Below are 6,876 nucleotides of genomic sequence, written 5' to 3'. Positions count from 1 at the left end.
GCCTGAAAAAAGCTTCTTAAATCAAAATCTTGATTAACCCTCTACCCCAGAGATCGATGTAGAGAGTGTGAAACAACTGGAATGTCCACAAATGGAAAGAAATGAAACGACAGATGTACTGAGTGCATCAGTGTGAAAGGCGATGTTATTTATTGGAACCACAGAATTAGGAGCAGGGGTTGGAACACAAACTTCAGAGATCTTTCTAGCCTATTCTGAGATACATTTTAGCAGGATTAGTTCTTTAATTTAAAGTATTATGGGCCAGATTCACATATTAAGATTATTTTCAAAACACCACTACTAACCACTTAAAAAATATTCTAAAAACGAATGAGTTTTTAATTATCCACCATTAGATTGATTATCAGTGGAATGTGTTTCCCTCCATTCAAAATATTATTTAGAATTGACTATAGGGTACTCACAATAATTACTTTGATTTTGTCTGCCATGTGAAATCACTGAAAAAAAGGAAAGGAAAAGAGACTGTATGCCATGTTCCTACCTTCCAACGCTTCTTTCTTCCTTCGTTTATACCTCCCTCCCTTCATCTCTGCCTAGAGTGGAACTTTTTCCAAGGCAAGGAGAACGACTGACTATGCCAGTCTGACAATCAGAGAGCTATGTTCAGGTGTCTTTTCTGATTGTTTTCAAGATAAGCAGTCTTTCTTTTGAACACAAAGAGTGTAGAATGCTCCTCTGAGAGACCTGATGTGTAACAGCGTTGGTTAGGGGTGGTAGGAATGGGTAGGGAAGAATGGGTAGCAGCCTGTTTTCTGGCTGCAGCTCTAGATCAGTCAGCAACCTAATCTGGAGTTTGGTGAAGGCCTCTCTTAGAATGGATTATGACTTAAGGTCTTGGGGAAGCTTCAGAAATTTGACATTAAAACAGAGGTTTGTTGAAATACTGTGAAAGACTGAAGGACTAATTCAGAAGTAGAGGCTGAGGCCACTGCTAGTTTTTAAGCAAATAAGTGAATGAAAAGGATATCAACCTGTATGCCAGGAATTACAGGTTTAAGTTAGGTTCTCCTAGCTAACTAGGGTATTCTCTGAATCTTAATTTCATAATTTGAGAAGTAAGGGGGTGCTGGATGACATGATTTATAAGGTCATCTTAAACTCTGTGCATTGATATCTGTCAATTTGACATTAACCCCTCCCTCTTGAAAATCTCTTTCTTTGGTTTATATACTATACTCATGGTTTTCCTCCTGCTTCTCTGGATGTTCCTTCTTTGCAGGCCCATCTTCCCCTCCCTGTTCATTAAATGTGAGATATATATATATATCTTCATCTTCAGGATTCAGACCTAGGCAGTCTCTTATCAGTTTCTATCCTATATTCTCTATCACTAGCTATATCCTAGGCATTGTAGTCAATGATCATGCTTCATAATTATATATACATCAGTGGTTGCAAAATTATATTCTAACCCAGACCTCTTCTTTGAGCTCTAGACCTGTGTACGCAACTTCCTACTAAACATCTCCATTTGGGTATTTAAAAAGCACCTTAATCTCAATATATCTAGAACCAAACTCCTAAAATCTTTCCCTCTACAGTGTACCTCATCTGAGTTTCTTCCTTATCTAGTCTCCATAGTAGAGCTAGGGTGATTTTTTTTAAAAGGCAGATCCAATCTTGTGTCTCTTTGGTACTCTTAAAACATTTCAACAGTCTTTAGGATCAAAACCAAGTTTATTATCATGGTCCTGCCAGCCTCCCCAGCTTCATCTTTCACCATTCTGCCTCTTGTTCTTTGACTACCAGCCACACTAACCTTGCAGTTCCTCATATGTGCAACAGTCCGTCCCTCACATCCCACAGGGCCTTTGCTTTGCTCTTCCCTATTCCCAGAACATTCCCTGTCACCTTCCCCGCTGCACATATTACTCATCCTTCTGCTTTGAGGTCCAAGGTAACTTTCTTTTAGAGTAGCCTTCCCTGATCCCCCACCACTGGTAGATCAGGTTCCTTTATTAGATTAGATGGTCTCTAGAAGTATGTTCTTTTCCCAGTACTTGATCTCAATTTATTATTATATACACTTTTATGATTATCTAATTAGTACCTACCTCTCCCATTAGACTATAAGTATTACAAGGGCAAGGACAGTTTTTGCTGGTTTTTGCTTATTGTATTGTCAGATTGTTATATAGTGGGTGTCACATGCTAGGTGGTTAAGAATTATTTGTATGGTTGAGTAGTATTCCATCGTACACATATACCACATTTTATTCATCCACTCATGTATTGATATGGGCACTTGGGTTGTTTCCACATCTTTGCAATTGTGAATTGTGCTGCCATAAACATTCACGTGCAGATGTCTTTATATTCATCAGGTGCTGGCGGGTCGGAGGTGGTGGTAAACTCACAATTAATGGGTGCGGAGCGCTCTGTAAAGGGGAAGGGCACACTTGTAGCTCTGGCTTGTGTGAACCAAAGGCATTATATATAACCAAAATGTACCCCCATAATATTCTGAAATTAAAAAAAAAAAGTAAGTTGGGGAAAAAAAAGAACTATTTGTAGAGAAAGTGATTTAAATTGCTGTGCAATGCAACTTTTTTTCAGCTTTCATCAAGATCAGGGCAGAAGTGGAGCAGTAGAATCAGTGGTCTTGAACTTCTTTCTTTGAGCTCTTTTCTTGGGGTATTAACTTGTTCAAGTCATTCCTAGCTTTGGACTTAAAAAACTAGACAAAACAAAAAAACCTTCATCTCCATATTCTCACTTAACTCCTGTCCTGATTTGTTTCCTTTCCATTAAAGCTACTGAAAAAGTAGAGGGATAACGTATCGTTTGAGAACATAGACTCAAGCTAAAAGACCAGGTTTCAGGTTTTTTTTTTTAGCTCTGCTGCTTACTAGCTGGGTGACCTTGCTTCAACTCTTCAAATGATAAAATGAGAAAAATACTAGTTCTTAATAAGATTGCTTTCAGGATCAAATGACACAATTTGATGTGTCATGCTTATTTCATAAGCATATGAAGTGCTTAGCACTTTGCGTGGCACATATTTAGTGCTCAGTAAATGTTAGTCAGCAGTGATCGTCGTATTGTTATTGTCATCCTTGTTATAGACTGAACTGTGAACTCCAGAATTCACAATTAGAAGCCCTAACCCTCAATGTGACTATTTGGAGATAGAGCCTTTAAGGAGATAATTAAGGTTAAATGAGGTCAGAAGATGAGGGCTGTAATCCAATAGAACTGGTGTCCTTATAAGAAGAGATGCCAGGAGCATGCACACACACAGGGAAAGGCCACGTGCAGATAGAGAAGGCAGCCATCTGCAAGAAGAGAAGCCTTAGGAGAAACCAAACTTACTAGAATCTTGATTTTGGACTTCCAGGCTCCAGAGCTGTGAGAAAATAGGTTTCTGTTTAAAAAGCTGTGAGAAAATAGGTTTCTGTTGTTTAAGTCACAAAGTCTATGTTGTTTTTTTTTTTTATGGCAGCACTAGGTGACTGACATCATCATCATTTTTTTAGTAATCTCTTTTTATAGTCTTCACTTTCTCCCATTCTTGATTTAATGTACTGATGTGAGATATTTTTCCTATTGTGGAACTATCATAAGTTACTAATTAGTTGTATATAACCAACCACAAAGGACCCTTTTTGTTTCCTGTCTAGTTTGATTTCTTTTGTTCCTTGACAATTAACTGTTTTCTCCCCCATGAAAAACTCTCTTCTTGAAGCTTCTGCTTATTCTTCTTCTCAATTTCCTTGAAATCGTGTCTCCATCTGCACCTAAATGCCCTTGTTCTCCAAGGCATTCTATTCTCTGTGTGCAAGCCCACACACCTACTGGCTAACACAGTAGGCAGAATAATTGCTTCCCAGGGATGTTCATGCTCTAATCCCTGGAATCGGTGAGTATGTTACGTTACATGACAAAAGGAACCTTGCAAATGGAGTTAAGGTTGTGGACCTTAAAATAACACATATACATTGGGTCGACCCAGTGTAATCACATGGGCACTTAAAAGTGGAAAAGGAAGATAAAACAGTCAATTATAGGGATGTGTAGTAGAAAGGGAAGCCCACTTGCCCTTATTGGCCTTGAAGATAGAGGAAGGGGACAACAAACAAAGGAATGTGAATGGCCTCTAGAATCTGTGAATAGCCCTCAACTGACAGTCAACAAAGAAACAAGGATCTCAGTCTTCAAGGAACTGCATTCTGCCAACAACCTGAATGAGCAAAGAAATAGATTCTGCTTTACATCTTCTAGAAAGTAACTTAGCCCTGCCATTGCCTTGGTTTTAGCCTGGACAGACCTATGTTGGACTTCTGACCTGGGAACTCTAATATAATAAATTTGTATTGTTTTAAGTCACTAAGTCTGTGATAATTTGTCACAGCTATAATAGAAAACTAATGCAGCTAATTACTCTCAAGTGCGAATTACCATCTCAGATCTTTTTCTGAACTATGAATGCAACTGCCTACTGGATGTCTTCTCTGTGATATCCTACTGGAACCTCAAAGTCATTATGTTGAAAAAAACTCTTCCCTATAACCTGCTCCTATTTCTTACCTTGATTGATGTTGCTCCTGTCCATTCAGATACCTTAGCCAGAAATCTGGGAATCAGTTTAAACTCCTTCTTTTCTTTTATATTTCTCTACAGATCTCTACCCTGTGTAGTTGTTAGCAAATCTTTTTGATTCCAGGTCTGTTATCACTGATGTAGGTCAGGCTCCCACACCTTCTTACCTGGATTTGTCAAGTAATCTCCCAACACATCTCCCTGCCTCTAGTTAAAACTTCTTGCTAATTCGTCCTCCCGTTCTATCAAAGTGACCTTTGAAATCTGATCATGTTCTCCCCTACCTCATGGTTTCCCATTGCCATTTCAGTAAAGTTCCAACAACGTTTTCTTTTCGTTTCTATTCTTTTCTCTTCTTTTTTCCTTTTTCTATTTCTTCTTCTTTCTTTTTCTTTTTTCTGAGACAGTGTCTCACTCTGTTGCCCTGGCCAGAGTGCAGTGCTGTCATCATAGTTCACTGCAACCTTTAAAGTCTTGGGCTCACACAGTCTCCCGCCTTGGACTCGCAAAGTGCTAGGATTACAGGGGTTAGCCACCCCACCCGGCCAAGTTCCAGCTTCTAAGCCTCACGTACAAGGCTCTTTAGGATCTAGCACTGCTTTTCTTCCAGCTTTGACTCTCTCTGCTCCTTAAAACGCATCATGCTCTCCAGCTATATTGAAGGCCTTGCATTTGCTTGAATATGTGCTATCCCTTTATGCCATCAGTGCCTTGTACATAATTTTATATCTGCCTGCAATGCTCTCCCTTCTTTGTTTTCCTAACTCCTACTTTTTTTTCAAACTTCAGCTGAATTATTTCTTTTCAGCACCTCCCCCCATCCTAGGCTGAGGTAGGTGACCTCCTTTATGGACCCGTAGCCCCCCATGTATATTTCTGACACTGTACTTGCCTCACAGAATTATAATTTTATTTATATGGTATGCTCTCCCTATAAACTGTAAGTTCTTTGAGGACAAGGGACTTTCCCCCCCCATTTTTGTGTCTCAAGCACCTGTTATAGTGTCTGACAGGGGCTCAGTAAATGTTGGTTTAAAGAGCAAGAAGAATGCCACAGCATAAGGATTGTGAGCCACAGAAGTGGGTTTCCATATGCATTTTTAGAGTCTCTTTGCCTAGATTTTTTTTTTGGGGGGGGGAACTAAAAAAGGACTTTGTTTATTGAGGACAAGAGGATGCAAACAATATAAAAATCAAAAGCTTATCTGGCAATTAACTTTTCTTTCTCTGCTTATCAAATGGGAGTTGGATTTTATTTGTACATTTTCTAAGGGTCCTGATCTGCTCATGAGATCCTTATATAGGGAGAAGCTGCGGGGCAGATTTCTTAAGCAGTCGTTTGAGAGAACTCTTAATCAGGTAGAGTAATTGCTCAGTTCTGCCTGCTTCTCTTCCTTTTGCTTTGTATGTGCTACAAAATAGTCATTGCGTGTAATGGTGAGGCCTGCAATTGGGGAAAGGAAGCTCTGGAAGCCCACTTTGCCATCTTGCACTGGTCCAGGTCCTTCGTTATTTTGTCGAAGGCCAGGGGGTCTTTTTGATTTTCTAGAAATCCAGGGAATTCCTTTTCCATGAGTACTCTCAGGTCTTCCTTTGTTAAGTAGCCTTTATCCCTGGCAAATCTGTGAAATGTAAACATCATGGTTTCCGTGGCACGTTCCACTCGAGATGCATTTTGGTGAGGTCTGTTGAGTCTGGGCTGTGAGGTGTGGTGCGGTCGCTGGGCGGGCTGGGACGTGGGGAGGCGAGCAGCTCCCTAGATATTCTAAGGACGATTTTAGACAGCAATGTTTCTGGGATAGTTTAAGGGTAGCCTTTTGTCAGTTTTATGTAAAAGTTGATGAGAGCATTTGAATTTGGTGTTTGGGGTAGGAGCAGGCAGGAGCTCACTGGGAGTTATTTCAGAAGGGGAAGGCAGCTGTGGGTGGTGAGACACGTGTAAGAAAGCTACCAGACCGCTCTTGCAGCCATTCACTGTTCTCATCTGCAAAAGGGACTACCCCTTTTAGTTTTGCTTCCCTTTTTTTAAAAGCTAGGATTTCCTGTTTCAGAAGGGAGTAAGCTTATATAAAAAGCATTAAGTTATCTTTAGTTTCCTTTTTAGTTTGACCGACGTTCCAACAATAGTTACTTCATGGGGATTTCCAGCCTTGGGAAAAGAGTTAATAATTAATCTCTTGATTATAACATTAGCCATGCCCAGGGACACTTTTGCTCTGTTGTTCATGTTATGTAAAATGCTCAGCTATGTATTAATAATAATGCCCCTTCCATGCATTTAAGAAGGAAACATACAGAACTAAAAGTAAA

General features: G+C 39.7%; 1 protein-coding gene and 1 pseudogene across 1 annotated transcript in view; one reads left to right on the top strand and one right to left on the bottom strand.

Annotated features, from left to right (window-relative positions):
* Positions 1-6,876, top strand: part of ART3 (ADP-ribosyltransferase 3) — an 88,221-nt gene that overhangs the window by 42,971 nt on the left and 38,374 nt on the right. The window lies entirely within an intron of this gene.
* Positions 5,922-6,793, bottom strand: LOC105815735 (annotated as a pseudogene).

The sequence above is a fragment of the Propithecus coquereli genome, unplaced genomic scaffold (assembly GCF_000956105.1).
Source record: "Propithecus coquereli isolate 6110/MARCELLA unplaced genomic scaffold, Pcoq_1.0 Scaffold343, whole genome shotgun sequence".
Lineage (NCBI taxonomy): Eukaryota > Metazoa > Chordata > Mammalia > Primates > Indriidae > Propithecus > Propithecus coquereli.
The sequence above is the reverse complement of the archived record's forward strand: the minus strand, read 5'-3'. Positions and strand labels throughout refer to the sequence as shown.